Below are 25,106 nucleotides of genomic sequence, written 5' to 3' on the forward strand. Positions count from 1 at the left end.
AAAAGATTTTGGATATTATAATGAATATAGAGTATTAAATATGTGTTTAATATGATAAAATATAAAAGAATGGTCTAAAACATGTAAGGAGTAATCAATCTTCCTATATCTGTCTATCTGTAGGTAATTAAAAAACACTTGAGTCCATGCTGATACTTTGGAATCCAATGCAACACCCCAGTTTCATTCTAAACTGTCCCCCCTTTCCTTATTCATAACTCCTTTCTCTGACAATGAGAAACCTGGTTCCCATAATCTGTATCATATTATTTTCTCAATCCTAGAATACCTAAAATAGCTTCAGAATCTCTAACCCATACCCTTGAGAAAAACAAATCTACTATCTCGAGTCCAAGATTTGTGTACAGTTCTTTTGTGAAACTGAACTCATACTATACAGCCAAGATACTGTTTCTCCAAAATGATAGATTATTTCTTTTTCCTCCACCTCTTCTAGTATGGTTATGTTGTTCACTCATATTGCTATTGGACTCAATTTTTTGTACACCATTTAATTTCCTCCCACAGCCTGGTAGAGTTTAATTCTTCATTTATCTTGGAAGTAATGTGAAACATTACAGTAAATATATTTTGTTTAAAACCACAAAGGCAAGATAGCCTGTTATCACCTTTTATTCATCATTGTACTAGAGGTCTTAGCTGATATAATAAGGCCAGAAAAAGAAATACAACTTACAAGTACTATGAAAAAAAAGGAAAAATTACTCATTGTTTTCAAATGATATTATTGTCTATTGAGAATTCGAAAGAATCTATAGATACAGTTTTATAATCAATAAGAGTTTAACAAGATTATTTGTAAAAAATCAATATAAAACCCAATGGCATTGGGTGCCTGGGTGGCTCAGTTTGTTAAGCATCCAGCTCTTGCTTTTGGCTCAGGTCATGTTCTCGGGGTCCTGGGGTCAAGCCCAGGTCTTGCTCCCTGCTCAGCAAGGAGTCTGCTTATCTTCCTCTCCCTCTGTCCCTTCCCCCATCCCATCCCTGTTCACTCTCTCTCTCTCTCTCTCTCTAAAATGAATAAATAAATATTTAAAACAAAACAACAAAAATCAATGGTATGCCTATACCATAGTGACAAATGTAATATATAATAAAATACCACTTTAAAACCATTAAAATATAAACTATACAGAAAAAAAGCTAACAAAAGTTGTAAAAGAACTTTATGAAGACAGTATGAAACATTATTGAGAGGTGTTAAAGCAGACCAAAATAAAGGCAGCTATATTACATATCCAAAAATTGGAATACTTAATAACATAGGCATATCAGTTCTCCCCAATATAATCTACAGATTCCATGCATTCCAATCAAAATCCCAACAGGTTTTTGGGGGAGGGAAAGGGTTCCTTTTAATGGAACTTGATGAGATGAATCCAAAATAAAGAGCAAACAAAATTACAGAACACTCCTGAGAGAGAAGAAGAAGGTGGGAGACTTGTCCTACTAAGCATCAGCACACACAGGAAACATCAAATGGAAGAAAATATCAAGCCCAAGAACATACTCACATGTATATGCAAACCTGAGTTACTGCAGAGCTGGCTTTGCAAGTCAATAGAGAATGGACTTTTCAATAAATGGAGCGATGTCAAGTGATTATCCATATGGAAACAATGAAAATTGAATCTTATTTTTCATCAGAAACAACTCTAGGTAGATTAAAAACTTAAATGTAAAAGGCAAAACCATCAATTCACAGAAGACAGAAAGGAAACTCCCTTTATAATCTCAGGGGAAGCAGAGTTCTTTTTTTTTTTTAAGATTTTATTTATTTGACAGAGAGAGACACAGTGAAAGAGGGAACACAAGCAGGAGGAGTGGGAGAGGGAGAAGCAGGCTTCCCGTGGAGCAGGGAGCCCGATGCGGGGCTCGATCCCAGGACCCCGGGATCATGACCTGAGCCGAAGGCAGACGCTTAACGACTGAGCCACCCAGGCACCCCGGGAAGCAGAGTTTTTAAAATTAGACAAAATATCATAAATTTAAAAGCGAAATATTAACACATTTGACTACATTAGGATTAAGAAATCTGTTTATCACGAGACATCAATTAAGTGAGAAGATAAGCCAAAACAGGAGAAAAGAGTTGCAATATACATAACCAACAATATAAAGAATTCCTACAAACCCCCACTCCAAAAGGCAAATAATCATCTAGAAAAATGGACCTAAAACATGAATAGGCTGTTCATGGAAGAGGAAAAGATGATCAACCACATGAGCCATTAGGGAAGTGAAAATGAAAGCAATGAGGTGCTATTTCATAGCCACCTGATTCCCCAAAATTCACAAATCCAATAATTCCCAAGTGTTGAGCAGGATGTGGAGTAACCAGAACTTCTACACTACTTGTAGGAGTGTAAATTGGTATGACCAATCTGGAAAACAATTGAACATTATCTGTTAAATTGAAAATGTGCATACCCCATTGGCCAGGCCAGTCCTAGGTACATGCCATAGATACTTTCGCACATAGATGTCAAGGGATCTATCCAAGGAAATGTATAGCAAAAAATTAGCATAGCAGGCGGGGAAGAATGAAGGGGAGTAAATCGGAGGGGGGAGACGAACCATGAGAGACGATGGACTCTGAAAAACAAACTGAGGGTTCTAGAGGGGAGGGGGGTGGGGGGATGGGTTAGCCTGGTGATGGGTATTAAAGAGGACACGTTCTGCGTGGAGCACTGGGTGTTATGCACAAACAATGACTCATGGAACACTACATCAAAAACTAATGATGTATGGTGATTAACATAACAATACAAAATTTAAAGGAAAAAAATTAGCAGTGATCTAAATTATAGACAGTCATAGAATGCATACATTGAGGGTGGTCTAATCATACAATGAGCTATTGCAGAACAGTGAAAATGAATGAGCTACAGCTACATACATGGATTTGATCCCATTTACATAAAGTACAAGAAACGTGAAAAACGATAGAACAGATTGTTTAGGGAGGTTACATACATGCAAAAACTATAAAGAAAGGTAGAGGAATGATGAGTGGTTACCATGAAGGAGAAAAGTAGGGGACAGGATTAAAATCAAAGGTAAGTTCTATTTCTTAAACTGAGTGTTAAGTGCATAGGTGCTTGCTGACCTACTATTCTGTATATCCTACACACGTTACAGATTAGTTCATATCTAAGATTTAATAATATATTAAAATACTTTTTGAAAATAAATTTCAGAATACAGCATAACACTCTTTCAGTTAACCCATTCACGCAGACAGAACTGCGTGCACCTGTGAGTACGTGGTCGCTTAGCAGAAGGTCCGCTCTGAAAGCAGTGCCCACTTCTAAAAAGAGAGACCGCCATGGTGGTTAGGGGTCAAGGCAAATTTGGAGATAGTTTTGTTTTTTAATTTTCCACAATGGAACATATTTTTATATTAGTTGTAGAGTTAAAATAGATTTTATAAATTTGAAGAGAAGACATTTGAAGAGAATTTGGAAGAAAGAAAAGAAAAAGGGAAGAGGGAAGAGAGGAAGGAAGGATGAGGAGCAAAAAATAAAAAGAAGGGTGCCTGGGTGGCTCAGTCGTTAAGCGTCTGCCTTCGGCTCAGGTCATGATCCCAGAGTCCTGGGATCGAATCCCATATCGGGCTCCCTGCTCCACGGGAAGCCTGCTTCTCCCTCTTCCGCTCCCCCCGCTTGTGTTCCTGCTCTCGTGCTCTCTCTCTCTGTCAAATAAATAAATAAAATCTTAAAAAAAAAAAGAAAAAAAAATCCCTGAGCATTCAGGGGACATCTAGGGAAGGGAGGAAGAAACTGAAGGTGGGGTTGCCCTCCCCCAACTGCTAGGCAGGACTTTCTGGCAGGAGGTCGCTTCCCCTAAGAGTGACTGACCTTCACTGATGCTTTGGGGTCAGGGATGTGGGGACAGATGCTGGGTGAGTCATCTGGTCCCAGGAAAGGAAAAAACCTGCATCGAGGTTCTCAATGGAGCCAACTTTTATGCTTTCAAGGTGTTTCTGCAAAAAATATGCTTATCAGTATGGCTTTAAAAAAAAAAGTGGAAACCTTAAATTCTATTATTAATTATTCATAATGTAATTTTTTCCAGACCACTGAGTCCTTAAAAAAAATAAAGAACTTTATTTTTTAAGAGATAAGGTTCAAATTTTATCTAACGTTTTCCTATAACAAAATGTCACTTCTTGGGAAACACTAGGTTCTGTCTCTTCTTGATTCCTCTCCTTGGCTGGTAAATGTTTTCCCTTAAGACAGTAATCAAATTCACAAATGAAATGATTTTTAAAGGTACTTACAAATGCAATAAAATAAGCCAATCATTCGCTGTTTCTCCAAGCACAGTTTTGGTTTCAAGGCAGGAGAGACATTAATAAAGGCAGAAAGCTAAACTGTAACCCAAACACTTTAATAAATAAAGAGAACAGCTTTAAATGAGCAGAGAAAATGCTCTGACCTTTTTCAAGTCTCTCTGTAAATGCAATATTATTTATGACACACAGATTTGTTAGCATGTTTCTAACCTTGAAGATAATCTATCCTAGGAACTGTGTTCCATTTGACTGACTTTAAGACAGTGATTGGAAGGCCAGCAAAGAGTCGTCTTTGTCTCATTGTTTGGAACAGTCGATCACATCTGTTATGAAATCATGACAACAAATACATTATTGCATAGGCTGCATTTTTAATTTTTCATAAGTTATAGATTATATGTGCTTTATAAATGAAGTAATATATGGTAGGCATTTTAAGAATGAAAGCGAAAGGGAGAAGGGGAACGGGAACAGTAAGAGGGAAAAGAAAGATGGATGGTTGTCTTGTAGAGGCTTAACGACGTCCCCCATGGCCCCAGCAGGCAGAGAACACAGTGATTAAGACGGCCCACTACTCTTCCTTGCAGATGGAAGAGACGAGCAGCCAGTGGATCTCAACAGGTGCTCAGGGCATTGAAACAGCTGCAGCATTCGTTATGCGGCCATTGCTGGGTTAAAAAGCAAGAATTGAAACCATAGGTGGTTAACTCTGAGTGCCCTGAAGTAAGATGCAGACATCCTAGTGTCTGGACGTCACAGAAGAGAATGCAAGCAGATGATTGACACTCTGGAGAACGGCTTCCATCAGTGTTAATGTTAGTGGCCTGGAGATGGACATTGGCATATCCTTTATGACTCGTTGTGCCTGAGGATGTGTGGTTCTTATTACAGGATATAGATTTATTCATTTTAAGCAACTCCTTTTTCCATTCACACGAAGTCCCAAGTTTAAAGAATATTTCTGGGTGTTAGACACCTGAACTGGGTAGACCCTTTGACTGTAAGAGTCAAAGTACCGATACCCAGAATGAGCAATATTAGGTGCAAACTCTCTGACATAATCTTTTCTTAATGAACAAGGGTTCTATATCTGAGTGTACTGGGATAAATTTCGAGGGAACTTTCCACCTGTGGCTTGGGTTACAGTTACTTGTGTAGTTAGCATATTTCCCCACAAACATGCCAAACCCCATGTGGGCAGGACTGCCTCAGCTTTCTATCTCCCATAGTGCTCAGAACCGAATAATGGCAATAATGATGGTAGTGATGATGATGATGATGATGGTGGGATGATGGTGATGATGGTGATGATGATGGTGATGATGCTGATGGTGATGGTGATGATGGTGGTGATGATGGTGATGATGGTGGTGATGATGGTGGTGATGATGATGATGATGATGATGATGAAAGCTCACTATTTACAAAGCACTCTTCTAAGAGTTTTACATTTATTAACTCATTTAATCCACGTGACAACATTTTGAGGTGAGTACTATGATTATCCCCGTTTTATAGAGAAGGAAACTAACACATGGAGAGGTTAAATATAGTATCCAGCTCCTGGTAATATTTTGGTAAATATTTGCTTAATTGTATTGAATTTTACCTTTTTGAAATAGGCTTAGTGATATGTTTTAATCTAATTTTGATAACATAAAGATACATTCCTATTTTGATTTTTTTTACTTGTCTCAGAAATTAAGGTATATTCCACAACATTTATCTGAAGGCTGGCGCATGATAGTTTTAATACAAAACAGAATTCATGCACATTTGACTATTTCTAATGTTTTATTCTCTTTCTAGTGGTATTGGCTTGTCATAATTAATAACAAAATTTCACTTTTCTTTTCCATGTTCTAAATATATTCCATCTTGTGTTAAATGGTCAATGAAAAACATCAGTCTTTTGTCTGTAATTTTCTTTTTTCTTTTCTTTTTCCCAGGGACTAAAGTCGCTAAGTTGCTGTTGTTAAAAATTGTCTGCTTATGTCACTTCCCAGTGTAACCCCATGAGATTTGACTTCACATCGCCTGTGAAGATGAAAGCCAGTTGGGATGCTCCAGCAAATGTGAGGGTGCCAAATACGTGGCTGTTGTAGATTAATTTGTCTTTTGTGAACAAATATGCAATGTGCTACTAGTTGATACATGCTTCTGAGAAAATGGTAAGCCAGGTGGGGTGTTTGGTGTGTACACACACGTGTGTGTCTGTGTGTCTGTCACTGTGTTTTCTCTTACAGGACGAGGCAATCAGCCAAATACCTTGTGTAGATTTTCATAAAGTTTTATGATTTCTTTGAGCTAGAGTTACACAGAACTGCTTTAAAAATGCTTTTTCCCCTCCCACTATCCCTTGCATAAAATATAGAAAAAAGAAATCATCAGCCTTTTATGCAGTTTGGTTATTATTCAACAGTTCAAAATATCCCTACTTCAGACTGGTCTGAGGGAAGTCTGGCTAAAATCAAGACTTTGGGGAGACAAGTGACATGACACTTAACACATTCTGAAGCTCAATGTTTATCTTTTTTCCATTTTGGATCCCATATGTGTACTCCTTTCTAGACTGTCTAGAATCAAATTGATTTTTTTTTTTTTTTTTTTTTGCCTTCAAGGCTATTCTGTAAGCATTATGCTTGCTGGCATGGCCACTCCAGAGAGCAAGGGGCATACAGACAGGAGCAAGGGCTATGCAGGGCCAGCATCATGGGGCTCATTAACCCAATTCTCTTCAACACGGCTGGAGGTGAGACTTGAACTTTACACCAGAAAACTTCCTATAGTCCCAGGTGTCAGGAAAAATAAAGCAGACTCCATTTTTAGAAACTGAAATAAAAAGAAATTTCATAATAAAAAGAAAATAAAAACAATCTTCTCTCTTTATTCTATGTCCATTTCTAGCATCCATAGATGGAGGTGGAATGGTAGGGGTAGGGGAGATTTATTGGTTCGAAACAAAGATCACCCTTAGGAAGATATCTTCTGTGGCTCACATATACGGCAAATAGATTTTCTAAACGGGAGGGTGTGACATATACTGGTGGAATGGAATTTTTTAAACTGAAACTATCTGGAAAAATATAAGTAATGTGGTAATTTGGCTCAGGCTCTCTCAAAGGCAGACCCTGAGACAAGGATTGAATGCACATGGTTAATCTGCCAGGTGAAGCCAGAAAGCACTGGTAAAGGAATGAGGAAGTGAGACAAGCAAGGAAGCGCATAACGTTCTCAAGCCACTAGGAGGCAGCATAGAGCAAGCCAGCCTTGGAGTTCATCCCAGTTGAGGGTCAAGACTGCGAGTAATTTCTTGTCCAGGAGCTGCCCATCCTCACTGGTTGAGGTATGCTTCCAGGAGTTTTATCTTCCTGGCACTTCTTGCTCACCCTGGAAGAAAGCTAAGAGCCAAGTATGTCCCTGCAGTAGGGAAAAAAATCCCGAATTTTGGCAGGTGTTTGCAGTAAGTAGTTTTGCCGAGAAGTGAACGACAGGGCTGTGGGCAAAGCACCCAGCATGGTGCTGCACGTGGTCACAGCATACCTAATGCGAATCATTGACCAGGTAACGAGATTGTGCTTCATGAGGCTTTTCCTTTCCCCCTATTCACCTTGAAATATTTTATTTTTAACACAGAACCAGCACCTTGACCATGCCTGGCACTCAGGAATTCAAACCAAGTTGCTGAATAAATGAATGAATGAAGCATTGGCTTCTATATAAGTTGAGAATACTTGACTTTGTTCCCTCTGTTCTTCCTTTTTTTTCCAATGCACAACTCAGGGATAATACTGTGATTTTTCAGACTTGCCCAACGGCCACCGTGATGAATATTTCAAAGCTCTCCAGGCCCTCTGGATGAGTGGTACCTGCTCAACCTCTAATGGTTGTGGACTATTGACTATTAACAATGATACACAGGCAGGTGGCAGGGCCTTCCTTCTCCAGGATCTTGGGAAACCTGGTGAAACAATGGGATCTAACAACGGTACACTTGGACCAAGAGAGTTCAGTGTTTCTCATATCAAAGTTCAGGGCATATTATGCACATGTGTTTATGGGGCTAGACCTGCAGCATGCAGACCTGTCTTTAGTGGTGACATTCAGACCTCTTACAGACCTTTCCTGGGAACCTACTATGTGCTGAGCAGTGTTCCAGGGGCCTGCACATTGATGACAGCATTTAAGTGGTGAGGGTGTACTGGGATTTCTGTTAAAGGCAAGGGACACCATTCTCAGGGCCCCCCAGTGCTGGCTGGCTGTTTAGAGGGAGTAATAGAGGCACTGGACTCAACAGTGTCTGAAGATAGGCAATTGGACATATGCTTTGTTTAGTAGAATTTTATTTTTAATTGATGACCTTGGGCAGGGCAGGGCCACTACAGTTTGCCACAGTTCTCTACCCCACAGTGGGTAGAGCCCACAGCACTTCACTTACAGAGGCTCTCGCCTGGCCTTGGGACCACTCGGGTGTACACCCTTTGAACTAGAGCTTCTGACAGTGTATGTCCACTGAAGCCCAGTGCGGGTTGGGTATTGTTTTGACTGGCTTCTCTGTCCCCTTGAACATCCTTTTTCTCTGCTGAGAGTGAAGCTGGGGGAAACCTAGAAGGATGGGTGGTAAAAGGGGAAGGTGGCTGTGGGAAGGACCCTCAGTCTCATCAGACTAGCCTGAGGACCCACCTGTGCACACTATGGTCCTAGCTTTCAAATTTCTCCTGCATTTGGTAACTTCCTGTTCCCACCACCCCACCTCTAATCTTACCCCTGGATGTGCCTCTCAGCCTCTCACTCCTGAAACTCTCCCATTTTCTCTGCCTGAAATTTAAAATCCAGTCTTTATTCTGCTTCTGATTAGCACTGGCGCCCACCGTTGTTCCTCACCAGGAGCAGTGTGTTTGCAATCACAGCGGAGTGCGGCGTGGGGGGCGGGCTTTGTTTCTTTAATACAGCTGATGCTGGAGGGGAGAAGTCAGGTCAGTTCTGGTCCTCTCTGAGTTGTAGAGTGGAGAATGGGATACGGAAGGGACTGTAGCGCCTGGGAATGGGGGATGGGAGCACAGGACCAGACAGACCCTCCTAACTAACATATAATTGGGTGACACTGAGAAGTTACAGCTGATGGGTAGTGGCAGTGATGGGATCAACCATATATTTGGGTTTCTAATGGAGACGGATGCGAAGAAGGGTAAATGATTAATTTAGGGGATAAAGAGTTATTCGATGAAAATGTTTTGTATGCATCATCTGCAAGTAGCACAAAGCCACACAAGTCTGTGGTGATTAGATTCTAAATAGGGGGTGTTATCTATGCCTTCATAATAAGGAAGCATTTATTCAACACTTGGAACTTTCTTACCAGCATGAGCTCATCCAAAAATCTGCTAAAGCAGCATTTCCTTTGGAGGGACACTTCAACCCCAGGATGGTGTCATTAGAAGAGCCAGGGTATTGAAACCCAATCCCTTGAGGACCGGTAAAACTACCCTGCATAATTGGGGAAGTAATCCAAGTGGCACACACCGGTGCCTGAACACATTACCCAGAAACTGACTGCCTTTAATACAAACTAATTTAATCTCCTCCGAGTTTAGCATTCTTGGCAAAGCTGCCCTTCCCCAGAGGAGAAAAAGTGAATTAAACAGCAGTCTCCCCCAGGTACACCAGCCTACCCACTCCAGGAAGAAGTCTACGGGCTGCTTATCAGAAATAAAGGGATTCATTTTACATATTTGGCCAAGAGCATGGTGTTTGCCTTGGCGCCCCTAAAGCAGCCTTTGCAGCAGACAGATTTATACAACGATGGTGACTGCAGAGAAAAATGACAACAGGCTTGCAGGAAGCCACCCACCTGTGCCGAGCTGAGGGATTGTTCCTGCGGCCCTCATTATACAACTCTCCTCCAGACTTCTGGCAGCTCTGGGTCCCCCATGATTCTGCATACGCAAGTCACCTGAAGCAAGATGGACCCCAGTGCAACTTGGGGCCCCTCCGAGGTAACATCTGTTTTTGTTTTCTTTATGCGCAGAAGATGTTCAGGATTCACATTATGCTTTTTCATATTTCCCCCAAAACTGACACAAAATCATGAAGTGGCTGAAGGCTCTGAGCTGGATTGTGGAAGTTGATGACAGATACCTCAGTGACCGCAAAAGCTGTAGAAATTAGTAACAGCAGTTGAAAAGCTGATAAACTAGGGTTAAACACGTACTTGTTTCGGAGAACATCTGCCTCTTCTATTTGCTTTCAAAAGAAAAACTATAAACCAGTGTTGGCTCCTTGAAGATAAAGAGTTGCTTTTAGATTTTTTTTTTTGACTGTAGTAAAAAAATATAGCAAAATTTACATCTTAACCATTTTTAAGTACACAGTTCAGCAGTGGTAAGCATATTCACATTGCCATGAGACAGATTTCCAGAACTTTTTCATCTTGCAAAATGAAAACTCTGTACCCATTAAACAAGAACTCCCCCTTACCTGCTACCCACTGGCACCCACCATATACTACCTTCTGTCTCTAGGATTTCAGTGCTCTAGGAACCTCATGTAAGTAGAATCCTGAAGTATTTGTCTTTTTGAGTCTGGTTTATTTCACTTAGCATAATGTTCTCAAGGTTCATCCATGTTGTAGCATGTGACAGAATTTCCTTTCTTTTCCAAGCTAAGTAATATTCCATTGTATGTTTATGCCAGATTTTGTTTAGCCATTCACCTGTGAGTGGACTTTTAGATTGCTTCTACTCCTTAGCTATCGTGAATAGTGCTGCTAAGAACACGGGCATACCAATATCTCTTTGAGACTTTGTTTTCAAGAATTGAATATATGCCCAGATGCAGGATTGCTGGATCATACGGCACTTCTAATTTTCATCCAAACTATTTTCTATAGCAGTTGTACCATTTTATAATCTTACCAACAGTGTATGCACAAGGGTTCCAATTCCTCCACCCCCTCACCAACACTTATTATTGCGTGTGTGTGTGTGTGTGTTTTGATAGTAGCCATCCTATGAGGTGCTATCTCACTGTGGCTTTGATTTGCAGTTCTCTGATGATTAGTGATGTTGAGCATCTTTTCATGTGCTTATTAGCCATTTGTATATCAGCTTTGGAGAAATATCAACTCATTTGCCCATTTTTTTAACTGGGTTATTTAATTTTTTGTTGTTGAGTTGTAGGAGTTCTTTATTCTGCATATATTTTTTTAAAGATTTTATTTATTTATTTGACAGAGAGAGACATAGCGAGAGAGGGAACACAAGCAGAGGGACTGGTAGAGGGAGAAGTAGGCTTCCCGCGGAGCAGGGAGCCCGATGTGGGGCTCGATCCCACGACCCTTGGGATCATGACCTGAGCTGAAGGCAGAAGCTTAACGATTGAGCCACCCAGGTGCCCCATGTATTCTGGATATTAACCCCTTATCAGGTATATGGTTTGCAAATATTTTCTCCCGTTCTGTAGGTTGCCTTTTCACTCCGCTGATTATGTCCTTTGATGAATAAAAGTTATATGTAGTTCCATTTATCTAGTTTCGGTTTTGTTGCCTGAGGTTTTAGTGTCATACCAAAGAAATCATTGCCAGATTCAATGTCATGAAGCTTTCCCCTTATGTTTTATTTTAAGAACTTACAGTTTAGGGACTTACATTTAGGTCTTTGATTTATTTTGAGTTAATTTCTATATATGGTGTAAGATAAAGGTCCAAATTCATACTTTTGCATGTGGATGTCTAGTTTCCCAATACCAACTGTTGAAGAGACGGTCCTTTCCTCATTGAGTAGTCTTAGTGCTTATCAAAGTATGGGAGGGCCTGTTGATGGGTTTTCCTCTGGTCTGTATGTCTGTCTTTATGTCAGTAAAACATTGTGTGGATTAACGCAGATTTGTAGTAAGTTTTGAAATAAAGAAATGTGAGTTCTTCAACTTTTTCTTCATTTGCAAAATTCTTTTGACTATTCAGTGTCCCTTGAGATTTCATGTGGCTGTTAGTCTCAAATTGTCTATTTCTTCAAAAAATGCTGTTGGAACTTTGAATGGGGTTGTACTGAATCTATTATCACTTTGGGTATTACAGACATCAACAATTTTAAATCTTCCAATCCATGAGTATGAAATGTCTTTTCATTTATGTGTGTCTTCCTTCACTTCTTTAAGAGATGTTTTGTAGTTTTCAGTGTACAAGTCTTTCAACACCTTGGTTAACTGGATTCCTAAATATCTTATTCTCTCTAATGTTATTATACATGGAACTGTTTCCTTAATTTACTTTTTCAATTGTTCATTGTTAGTGTGTAGAAACACAACTGATTTTTGTGTGTTAATTTTGTATCTCACAACTTTGCTGAATTCATTTGTTCTAACATTTTTTTGTGGAATCTTTAGGTTTTCTATATGTAATTTCATGTCGTCAGAAAACAGATGATTTTACTTCTTTTCCAATTTGGATTTTTTTATTTATTTCTCTTGCTTAATTGCTCTGACTAGGACTTCCAATACTATGTTGTATAAAAGTGGTGAGCCTGACATCCATGCCTTGTTCCTGATATTAGAGAAACAGTTTCAGTCTTTCACCATTGAGTAGGATGTCAGCTGTGGTCTTTATTATGTTGAAGTAATTCTCTTCTTTTTTTTTTTTAAGATTTTTTTAGGGCGCCTGGGTGGCTCAGTCGGTTGGGTGTCTGCCTTTAGCTCAGGTCATGATCCCAGAGTCCCGGGATCAAGTCCCACGTTGGGCTCCCTGCTCAGCAGGGAGTCTGCTTCTCCCTCGCACTCTCCCTCTCTCTCAAATAAATAAAATCTTTTAAAAAAAACCTTTAAAAAAAGATTTTTTTATTTATTCATTTGAGGAGGGGGAGAGAGAGAGAGAACAAGCAAGTGAGAGCTTGAGCTGGGGGTATGGGGGTGATCAGAGAGAGAGAGGGACAGGGAAAAGCAGACTCCCCACTGAGCAGGGAGCCTGACCCATGGCTTGATCTCAGGACCCCAGGATCACGACCTGAGCCAAAGGCAGATGTTTAACCAACTGAGGCACCAGGTGCCCTGAGGTAATTCTCTTCTAATTCTAGTTTGTCAGTGTTTTTGAGACACATGAAAGGATGTTGGATCTTGTCAAATTCTTTTTCTCCATCAGTTGAGATGATCATGTTGGGTTTTTTTTTTTTAAAGGTTAATATAACTCCATTTTTCCTATTTTGAATGCAAAGCTTTTTTTTTTTAAGATTTTATTTATTTATTTGACAGAGAGAGACACAGTGAGAGAGGGAACACAAGCAGGGGGAGTGGGAGAGGGAGAAGCAGGCTTCCCGCCCAGCAGGGAGCCTGACGCGGGGCTTGATCCCAGGACCCTGGGATCATGACCTGAGCTGAAGGCAGATGCTTAATGACTGAGCCACCCAGGCGCCTCGATCATGTCGGGTTTTTTGTTCATTCTGTTAATGTGGTAAATTACATTGTTTGATTTTCATATGTTGAACCATCCTTCCCCTCCAGGAATAAATCCCACTTAGTTGTGGTGTATGATCCTTTTAATGTGCTGTTGAATTGGGCTTACTAGTATTTTGTTGAGGATGTTTGCATCAATATCAGGGATGTTGCTCCATGGTTTTCTTTTCTTGTAGCTTCTTTAGTTTTGGTATCAAGATAATGCTTGCCTCAAACAACGAACTTGGAAATATTCTCTTCTCTTCAATTTTTGAGAAGTTTCAGGAGGTTTGGTGTTAATTCTTTAAATGTTTGGCAGAATTCTCCAGTGAAGCCATCTAATCCTGGGATATTTTTTTGTTGGAAGGTTTTTGATTACTGATTAATCTCCTTACTACTTATTGGTCTGTTCAGACTTTCTATTTCTTCATGAGTCACTGTTGGTTGAGCGTTTATTTCTAGGAATTTATTCATTTCTTCTAAATTATCAAATTTGTTGGTGTACAATTGTTCTCTAATAATTCTTTTTATTTCTGTGGCATTGGTTGTAATGTCCTTTCATTGCTTATTTTAGTTATTTGGGTCTCCTCTCTTATAGTTAATCTAGCTAAAGGATTGTCGATTTTGTTGTTCTTTTCGCAAAACCATTCTTAGTATTGTTGATTTTTTTGTGTGTGTTTCTCTATTCTCCATTCCATTTATCTCTGCTCTAATGTTTATTATTTTCTTTCTTTTTTAAAAAGATTTTATTTACTTATTTGAGAGAGAGCACAAGAGGGGAAGAAGAGGCAAAGGGAAAGGGAGAAGCAGACTCCCTGTGGAGCAGGGAGCCCAATGCAGGGCTCGATCCCAGGACCCTGGGATCATGACCTGAGCCAAAGGCAGATGCTTAACCAACTGAGCCACCCAAGCGCCCCTATTTCCTTTCTTCTACCAGCTTTGAGTTTAGTTTGTTCTTTTGCTAGTTCCTTGAGGAGTAAAGTCAGGTTTCTGATTTGGGATCTTTTTTCCTTTTTTGATATATACATTTACAACTACAAACTTCCCTCTTATCTCTGCTTCGACTGCATTCTGTAAGTTTTGGTATTTTGCATTTTTGTTTTCATTTACCTCACAGTATTTTCTAATTTCCCTTGTCACTTCTTCTTTGATCCACTGGTTGTTGAAGAGTGTGTTGCTTACTTTCCACATATTTGTGGATTGTCCAGTGTTCCTTATACTACAGATTTCTAGTTTCATTCCACTGTGATCAGAAAAGACAGTTTATATGAGGTCAGTCTTCTTGAATTTGCTAAACTTGTTTTGTGGCCTCACGTGTGGTCTATCCTGAGGAATGTTCCCTGTGCACTTGAGGGGACTGTATATTCTAATGCTGTTGGTTGATGTTTTGTATATGTCTGGTTTGTCAGATTGATCTAGAGTTGTTCAAGTGCTATATTATTTATCTTCTATCTAGTTGTTCTATCCATTATTGAAGGGGGGGTTGTAATCTTTTACTCTTACTGTGTTTCTGTCTTTCTCCCTTCAATACCATCAAAGTTTGCTTCATATAGTTAGGGGCTCTGAGATTTGGTGCATAAATATTTAAATTATTATGTCTTCTTGGTGAATTGACTCTTTTATCACTATACAGCAGTTTCTGACTTAAAGTCTATTTTGTCTGATATTTGTAGAGCCACTTCTCTCTTTTGGTTACCATTTGTATGGAGTATCTTTTTCCATCCTTTCACTTTCAATCTGCGTGTGTCTTTAAATCTAAACTGAATGTGTTCTTGACTATAGATGGTTGGATCCTGTTTTCTTTTATCCAGTCATCCAGTCTATGTCTTTTGATTAAGGGGTTTAATTGATTTAAATGTAAGGTAATTACTGATAGAGAAGAACTTACTATTTCCATTTTGTTGTTTTCTGTGTGATTTGTAGCTTTTTCATCCCCTCCTTCCTCTTGTAATGCCTTCTGTTGTGTTTCAAACATTTTTTTGGTAGTGACATACTTCGATTCTTTTTTCATTTCTCTTGCATATTTTCTACAGATGTTTTCTCTGTGATTACCATTACAATTACATAAAATATCTTAAAGTTACAGCATTCTATTTTAAACTGATAACAACTTAATTTTAATCACATGCAAAAACTCCACCATTTAGTACCTCCATCTCCCCGCATTTTCTATTATTTATATTACAAATTACACCTTTATATATTGTATACCCATTAACACAGATTAGGTTTTATTGTCTTTTACATTCTATGCACCTTTTATTTCAATGTCAAGGACTCCCTTTAGCAATATTTATAGAGTAGGTCTATCAGTAATGAATCCCTCAGGTTCTGTTTCTCTAGGGAAGTCTTCATTTCTTTTTCATTTTCAAAGGACAGTTTTGTTGGATACAGTATTATTGGTTAACTGTTTTTTTTTTCTTTCAACACTTCGAATATATCACCCCACTCCCTTTTGACCTGCAAGATTTCTACTGAGAAATCCTCTGACAGTCTTACGGGGCTCCTCTTGTATATAATAAGTTTCTTTTCTCTTGTTGCTTTCAAGATTCTTTCTTTGTCTTTGACTTTAGACAATTTGATTGTAATGTGTCCCTGAGTGGTTCTTTGATTTTAGTTGGATTTTTCTAAATTTTAGCTTTTTTTAGCTTCTCGAATTTATATGTCCATTTTTTTTTCTCTCAGATTTGAGTGATTTTGACAATTATATCTTTAAGTAAGCTCTCCTTTCCTTTATCCCTTTCTTCGTCTTTTGGGATTCCCATAATGTGCATGCCTGGTCAGTTTTGGGGAACAGGGAGAAGGCCTGTGTGGTCAGAAATGGTAGAGCAGAGTGAGGGTAGTGAGCAGTGAGGTTGCGATAGGGGGCTGATTGTATAGGGCCTCATAGGCTCTTATAAAGGTGTTGACTTTAACTTTTAATAACATGAGAAGTTGATGGAGGATTTTAAGCAAAAGAATGAGACGATTTGGCTGTTTCATTGAGAACAGCTTGTAGTGGGGGGAGAATAGGGGTAATGGGTAAGGACAGAAGCCTGGAGACCAACTGGGAGCCTAGTACAAAGAGATAGGGGAGAGAGAAGACTTGGACCAGAATGATAGCAATGGAGGGGTAAGAGGTTTTTCTTTCTTTCTTTTAAGATTTATTTGAAGATTTATTTATTTGAAAGAGAAAGAGAGTGAGCAAGTGTGGGGCGGGGAGGGGCAGAAGGAGAGAATCTCAGGCAGACTCCTCACTGAGCTTGGAGCCGATGTGGGGCTTGATCTCAAGACCCTGAGCCAAAATCAAGAGTAAGAGTAAGATGTTCAACCAACTGAGCCACCCAGGAGCCCCAAGAGGAGGTGTTTCTAAGAGTGAACTAACACATCCAGTGCTACTTGTTGGTCAAGCACATGAGGGCTTAGAATTTGCCACTGAATTTGGAAATAGGGTCATTACTGGTGACTTTGACTGTAGTTGTTTTGCTGGAGTGATGGGCTCAAAAAACTGAGGGAAGGGCAGTCAAGACAGACTGAAGGAGAAAATGAGTATGGTTGGACACTACATTTAGGAAATTTGCTTTAAAGGAAAGGAAAGAATTAGGGCAGTAGCCAGGGTGATTAGTGGGTTCAGGAGCAATTTTGTTTTAAAAACATGGAAAATAATTCCATGTTTATGGAATAATGGGAAGATTTGGTAAAGTAGCTGATGATGCAAGAGATTATATATAAGGAAAAGGTTTTCCCCCAACAATACTCACCTTCTGGCATGCCATAAGATTCATTCTGATGTTTTCCTTTCCTTTCCAATCTGTTCTGTTTTATTCCATTCGGTGCCAGTCATGCCATTTGAAATTGATTTCACAGCTTGAGGTTTGAACAAAGTACTGTATTCCACTTTGCTACCTATTTTAAGTTTCTTTTTCTTGCTGAGAATTGTCTTTCTGTGACAATAAATACCATGGGGAAGGCTTTGCTCAGAAAAGTCAGGCTAGGACAGTTTACAGATACTTGAGAAACTCGAGAATATCTTGATAGGCTATCAAGAAACTCAGTACCCTAATTATTACTCAAGTAGGACTTTTCATTTAATTAAAGTGCTAACATCACCTCCATTAAGTCCATTGGTCCAACATCAGCCACATACATGGGCACTGGCACCGGCCAATCTAAAGGAACAAGAAAACAAGAATTGATGAAATATTCATCTGTCTTGTAATAGTGTTTGTTTTGTGCAGGCTTGATATTTGCTTTCACCCTCCTAATATGAATCTTTGGCATTTTAACACACTGAATTGACATTTTAAATTGAGTGGCTGGGTGAAGCTTCTTTTCTAAGGATATGAGATCATCTTAATCTTGTATGTGTGGGAATGTTAAATTAATTATTCCTAATGGTACAACAATAACGAATAATGCACACATGAGAATATAACAGAAACATTAACAGTTAGAAGCATTTTTAGAGTATGTTGTACTCATGTATACACACACACATACTCCCCAACCAAATTATTTTGTAACTGTATCCTCAACAAATATTCACTTAATGAATGAATGAAGAAATTAATGGATGAAGAATCAAATGGTTGGGTGAATGAATGAAGCCTACCTCATTTACCAAGATCTGTTTGACCTACTTTTTCAGCTTAGGTTTTCTTCCTCCCCCCCCCCAAATCTATCTAGAAAAAAATGATTTTACCAATCTTAAATAGGGGTGTGATATGAATATATATTATAAAAATATCCATGAACTCTGAAAAAGAATAACGTGTTTTTAAAATGGTAATGTTACTATGCTACCTTCCCACTTGGCCTCAAACCATCCAGTAAGGTCGGCTTGTGATAAGAGTATTGTACATGAATTCTTATCTTAGAGAAGAAATAAGGCATTCTTATTCCAATGGAGTTGAATGTGGAAATGCAAAGGTGTTAAACTCAAGTAACTGGGGGGTTCTTCAAATCTGCATCAACACTTTCATCTTTGCTCTCATCCCTCCTTACGTTGAGACATCAAGATGATACTGCTTCAGAACAGAAGACTAAGTACACAAATAGGCACCAAAACAGGTTTTATTTCCTGTGAGAATGCAAAGGTGCTAACTAAGGACTGATAGGACATGCAGAGTGGATTTCCTTCCCGTGTTTAAAAAGAGTTTGGGTTGATGTCACTGGTCCACCACTGGTTGAGCACCTTGAGTTAATTTTCCAAGGAGGGATGATGCATTTGTGATGGCCTGATTTTCCCAGTTTCACTTGGGACAAAAAACAAGAATTTCTGACATGGCTGGCTGGAGAAGGGGGTCCAGCCTATGAATATGGGGTCAAGTAAAACAAAAGAACCAAAAGTAGGCATCAAATGCACTAAATAAGCTCTATGAACACCAACCTGTCATCGGCTGAGCTAATCTAATTATGTCTAAACATTAAAAAAAAAAGTAGCTAGAGTGAAGGATGAGACATGCATTTTATAAACTTAGGAATTCTTTAGCTTTGTTCTATCTCATGCCATATGCCTTAAGAAACTTGCAGATTGGAATGCAAGGTGGGGAAGCAGGGAATAGGAGGGATTCTGGTTGAAGACAACCATTGTCTGACTTTAATGACCCAAGTAACAACTTTCCAGGCAGCAAAGAGTTAGCTAGTGAGCAATGTCACATGGAGTCATAAAGCCACCGCGATGTTGATGCCAGCATTAACAGAAAGGGAGATACAGTCTGTGCTTGTCACTATCCTGTAGGCAAAGCTTGATCACTCCATTTGGAAGAGCTCCTTTCCAAGGCAGAGATGCAGCTGGCTCTAAAGTGAACCAATGAGACATGCATTTTATAAATTTAGGAATTCTTTAGCTTTGTTTTATCTCATGTCATATGACTTAAGAAACTTTTATGAATATCTATCCTTACATCCTTGTCTAAACTGGTTCTCAAGCGTCAACCTGCATCAGAATCACAGAGAGCTTATCAGAACACAGAATACGGACCCCAGACCCAGAGTTTCTCATTTGATAGGCCTAGGATGGGGCTGGAGAAATCTGAGTTGGTAACACATTCTCTGCTGATACGTATGCTACTGGTGGGGTGGGGGCACACTTTGAAGACCACTGGTCTAAAACAAAACAAAAGAAAGAGGGTCTTTTCTGGCTGACAAGTGGTCTTAGAGCAATTTGTGGTTTGCTAAATGAACCTCTGTAAGCAGTTCTTTAGAAGCAAGGATATATGTACGCATAGATACATAGCTTTTTTTTTTTTTTTAACTGAACTTGTAAAGGTTCAAAGAGAAGAGCAGAGCCAGTAGGCGATTTTAAATATAATGCAGTTGTGGGGGCTAGTTAAGCAAGTCTGAAGACTATAGGGCAGGCGATCAGGAAAAGAGTATCATGGTCAGATTGGAACCCCTCAGGGAAGAAGTTGTTTGGGGTCCCTAAGCTTAGGGAAGTTGTTTGGGGTCCCTCAGCTCTCTGTTAAAGGGCTTACTTGATTAGGGCAGGCCCATGAGGGATAAATCCCTTTAACTTAAAGTCAACTAATCGGGGATTTTTTTAAAGATTTATTTATTTATTTGAGAGAGAGAGAGAGAGCGAGAGCACAAGGAGGGAGGGACAGAGGGAGAGAGAAACTCAAGCAGAATCCACACTGAGCACAGAGCCCAAGGCAGGGCTTGATCCCAGGACCCTGAGATCCCACCCGAGCAGAAACCAAGAGTGGGACGCTTAACCAACTACAGCTACCCAGGTGCCCCTTAATTGGGGATTTTAATCACATTTGCAAAATACCTTCACAGAAGCAACTAGATTAGTACTTGATTGTATGACTGGGACTGCCTCACATACGTCTATACAGGTCAGTTAGTTTGGCTTTTGAGGATGAACAGTACTTTTGCAATAAAATTATTTTCTTTTCTTTGCTATGAACAGCAGATGTAGCCCGCAGTTCCACACATTTCATAAGGATCACTCCTAAATTGTATCTTCTCCTCAGCACCGGCAATAGTAGGAAATACACAAAGAAACAGAGTGGAAATGGCATTACCTTGTAGAAAGGTGGAACTTCATGCACATCCATCTCTGTTGCTTTTACAAGTGTATCTTTGAACATGCTCCTTAAAATTCTTGATCCTCACTTTTCGAGATATAAACATGAAAGACCCACATTGTGATTGCTGGGAGGAGCTAGAGAGCCGTGGGACCACCAAGATGTCTTGTGGCTCACAGTGGGTGGTTGATAACGGCTGTTCTCCTTACGTGTGTGGCGGTGGGGGGTGGAGAGAGCACACCTTCTTCAGAGTGAGACTTTGGGACTTACCAAACTGCCAGTCTGCATCAGAGTTTCTTAGCCCTGGCCATACGAGAGAATTGCCTGAGAGCTTTTAAAAATACCCATGACAGACCCGCAGCCCAGACCAACAGAGTCAGAATCTTTCCAGGTAAGGCCCATGCATCTTGTGAAAGCTGCCCGAGTGAATGCCGTGTATAGTCAAGAATAAGACCCGCTCACTGTGGTCAGTTAGCAACCTGCCCCTCCACCCCACCTCATGCCCATTGTCTGAACCTGGCTGCCTGGCTGCCCTCATTCCAAAAGCACTCTACTCACTGGAAATAGTCTTTCTTTTCTTAGTGATATTGATTTTTAAAATTTCCTAACACAAGGGAAACAAAATCCAACTTGAAAACCTTAAGTTATCACTTATTTGCCTCTTCATTTAAAACCAACACAGGTGCCACGTTTTATGATTAAAATTCATGTTAGAAGTCTCTATATTGCCAAAAATCTGATGAAGCTAAACTTTATTTTTCAAATGATGATATTTACATTTTAAAAGCAGAGCTTCTTTTAATGTGATTTTAAAATGGAGTGTTTCATTTTTTCATAAATGTCTTAATTTTTGTATATGCCCGTAAAAGATTATATATACACACAGAGAGCATAGGGTGTTGAGAGGGGGAGGATTTGTTGGAAAATGTGTAATTTGAAATAGACATCAATCTACATATTTTCACCAAATCATGAACAGTTCTACACTATATTGGGTCTTCATTTGACTCATCCAGGTCTATTAGTACATGACGTATTTTTATCGTTTGGTTTTAGAAAGAGACAAAAGGAAAAATGGTAAGGACAGCTGAATCAGAACTGTGGTTAGAAGCAAATAGAAGATGCGGCAAAAAGTGATGAAAGCGAGTAGATTCATTTGCCAGGACTCCCGTAGCAGATTACCATAAACTGAGGGGCTTGAGACAGCAGAATTATGTTGTCTCACAGTTCTGGAGGCCAGAAGTCCAAAATCAATAGGCTGGCAGGGCTGTGCATCCTCTGAGGGCTCTTGGAGACCATCCTTCCTTGCCACTTCCAGCTTCTGGTGGCTCTGGGTGCTCCCATGGCTGCATCGTTCTAGAATCTTCCTTTGTCTCCCACATGGCCTTTACCTTTTATCCCTGTGTCTTCTCTTCTGTTTCTTATGAGGAACCCAATTAAATTTGAATTTTGGACAAACACTGAATGAGTTTTAGCATAACTATGTCCCAAATTTTGCATAGAATAATTCATTGTTAACCTGAAATTCAAATTTAACTGAGCTTCTTGTATTTTCACATGGCAACACTATGTGGGAACTCGACTATAGGCCTGAGCATTCACCCTTGGGCTAACTCCTCAGGGGTGAGATTATTGCCAATTCCTATCGTTAAAAGTTAAGATTGATGATACCGTACATAGGAATCATGATTCGAGAGGGAGAAAGAACAGATAAACATTTGGAATTCAGAGATACCCCTTTTAAACATTAGCCTTGTTCTTTGAGGGACAATCCACAGCCTAGCTAAGCAAGCTTATTATTCTATGAGAAAGATTATCTGTTCAGCCATGACTATTGAAGCATTCTCAGGCTATGATCAAGGTACAGGTTTATAGGTTTCTTTTTTTTTTTAAGATTTTATTTATTTATTTGACAGAGAGACAGCGAGAGAGGGAACATAAGTAAGCGGAGTGGGAGAAGGAGAAGCAGGCTTCCTGCTGAGCAGGGAGCCCGATGTGGGGCTCGAACTCAGGACCCTGGAATCATGACCTGAGCCGAAGGCAGATGCTTAATGCCTGAGCCACCCAGGTGCCCCAGTTTATGGGTTTCTAGACCATGAGCCTAGAGTGTGGATATAAAGGCTCTAAGAATATACTGTTATAATTAATCTGTTCTAATTGTGCAACATTTAAAAAAATCTATTGGGAATTAAGGTCCAAACTTCAGGACAAATAATTGTACAGAGTCCTGGGCAAGCCCATTGTAATTGTTGTCATTCTTCGTTTTGGGACATATTTCATCTAAAATGCATTATTGGCATTTGTGGTGCTTTGCTACTAAAGAATGGCTTTAACCCTGGCAGGGAAAGCCTCTGGAAAGAAGTGGGAACTAATTTCATCTGCTGTGGGTCATTTAACAAATGAGCTTCCCTTCACCCTCTGCCCCATGGGCTTTCACAGAGAGAAGTGAGAAAAATGGGACAATCAATATTACTGCAAAGAAAACATATATATAACATTAGACAAGAGTATTGTCTCACTAATTTGTGTGCTACATTAGGAGAAAGGAGCAATAACTCCTTCTCATTGATTTTAGAAAGTATATAATTGAGGCCAAAGTTTATCATGAAATTGGCTAGAAACCAAAAAAATGTGTACCTGGAAAAAAAGCACTTACCTTGAGAATGAACATGGGGGCAATTGTCAATGTCAAGTCACTGCACAGATATAGGTCAGCAGCTGGGTACAAAATTGTTGGATAAGGAAATTAGAAACATAATGTGCAGATTTCAAATGTTCTAAAGGAAAAAAATCACTTCAATTTAAAGTTCTTGGGCCGCAAAACTGACACTGATTGGAATAGATTTCTATATCTGCTTTATAATCCATTTACATTCCAGATACAATTCCAAGAGTGTACACTTCCAAATAATTTATTTGTATTCTTACTAAATTTTCATATCACTCTTACCCATTTGGGCTCCCACATCCCTTTCTCCAGGGGTTTGTATACATGGAACCCCTGTGGCAATAAGAGCTCTATGTGCACTTGGAAAAGCTTGAACTTGATAATGACAGAGTGGAACAAGCCATCTGTCATTGTCGCTGGCCACCCTTCACACATTTGCCCACTAAAGGGCCATTTGCCTTCTTTCTCATCACAGTGGCCATGAACTTGGGATTTTCCTACCACAAGAAAAAAATGAATAAAGAACTTCAAATACAATTAGTTTAAAATAGACTTTTGGCTTTCAAATGTAATTCACAGAGGATATTACTGACTTTAAGAGGGGTCCTTTTTTGTGTGTTCATTGCTGTAATATTTTGTCTGTGATTACAGTCAGATGAGTCTTCAACAATGAACTAGCAGGGACTGGTCAACTAGAGGACCCCTGAGTATGTCACATCTCATGAAAACTGTGGTTTTAAAATTCTCTCTTACATAGTGGGTGGAGAAAAAAAATGGTCTAGATATTTTCTTCTTCCTCTCATACCAGCCTAACTTCTTGGAAAGGGCAAAAATGGACGAAGCTCAGGCAGCCAGCTGGGAGGTTGGCTTCAGAAAAAGCTCTGAGCTCTATGGCAAAAACAGAATATGAAGGCAGAAATAGTGAGGGCTGTTGACTTTCATCACTGAGTTTTTGCTTTGTGAGGGGCCCTACCTACTGTCAGGGCTCAGGAATATCAGGCACGAGGACTAGCCAGAAATGGGCCCCCCATCTTGTTTGCTGTAGGGTATGGTTTAAAGAAGAAGGAATGGCAGAATCCAGAAAGGTAACCAGAGGAAGATGAGGTGAATGGATAATCAATTCATGTAACATAGCAGTCTTGTCATTACAATACCATCACCACCAACCAAACAACAATGGTTGCTACCCTTTATTGACTACCCATTATGGGCCACACCTTTTTAGAAGGCAAAACTGAGGGATACCTGGGTGGCTCAGCCAGTTAGGCATCTGCCTGAGGCTCAGGTCATGATCCCAGGGTCCTGGGATGGAGCTCCGCATTGGGCCCCTTGCTCAGCAGGGGGTCTGCTTCTCTCTCTCCCTCTGCTGCTCCCCCTGCTTGTGCTCTCTGTGTCAAATAAATAAATAAAATCTTTAAAAAAAAAAAGGCAAAACTGAGGCTTTGAAAGGTAACTTGTTCAAAGTCACACTGTCACTCATCTCCTGGCCTCTCAGACTCCAGACCAGTGCCGAGAGCATGAATAGAATGTTCCCCAGTTTTACAATATTTTCCCCCCATTTCTTCAGTGTTTCCTCTTACTGTTCTTTGCCCCACCATATAATTCTCACAGCATTCCCCTTAACCTAGAGGGACGGGGCTCAATGGGTGTGTAGCTTGAATTTCCCATCACATAAGACTGTACCACA

At 39.8% G+C, this 25,106-nt stretch overlaps 2 long non-coding RNA genes across 2 annotated transcripts; both read right to left on the reverse strand.

The window, feature by feature from the left end:
• Nucleotides 1–8,856: 8,856 nt before the first annotated feature.
• LOC141373692 (uncharacterized) lies at nucleotides 8,857–10,281 on the reverse strand. Its single transcript, XR_012379942.1, has 3 exons — nucleotides 10,170–10,281; nucleotides 9,203–9,356; nucleotides 8,857–8,923 (listed from the first exon to the last, which is right to left on the reverse strand). It is a non-coding gene; the product is annotated as an uncharacterized lncRNA (long non-coding RNA).
• A 129-nt stretch (nucleotides 10,282–10,410) lies between these two features.
• LOC141373693 (uncharacterized) lies at nucleotides 10,411–21,178 on the reverse strand. Its single transcript, XR_012379943.1, has 3 exons — nucleotides 21,022–21,178; nucleotides 17,828–17,886; nucleotides 10,411–10,473 (listed from the first exon to the last, which is right to left on the reverse strand). It is a non-coding gene; the product is annotated as an uncharacterized lncRNA (long non-coding RNA).
• Between the last annotated feature and the right edge of the window lie 3,928 nt (nucleotides 21,179–25,106).

This window comes from Callorhinus ursinus, unplaced genomic scaffold, assembly GCF_003265705.2.
Source record: "Callorhinus ursinus isolate GAN/ISIS: 27379988/994484 unplaced genomic scaffold, GSC_fseal_2.0 scaffold11, whole genome shotgun sequence".
NCBI classification, from domain to species: Eukaryota; Metazoa; Chordata; class Mammalia; order Carnivora; family Otariidae; genus Callorhinus; species Callorhinus ursinus.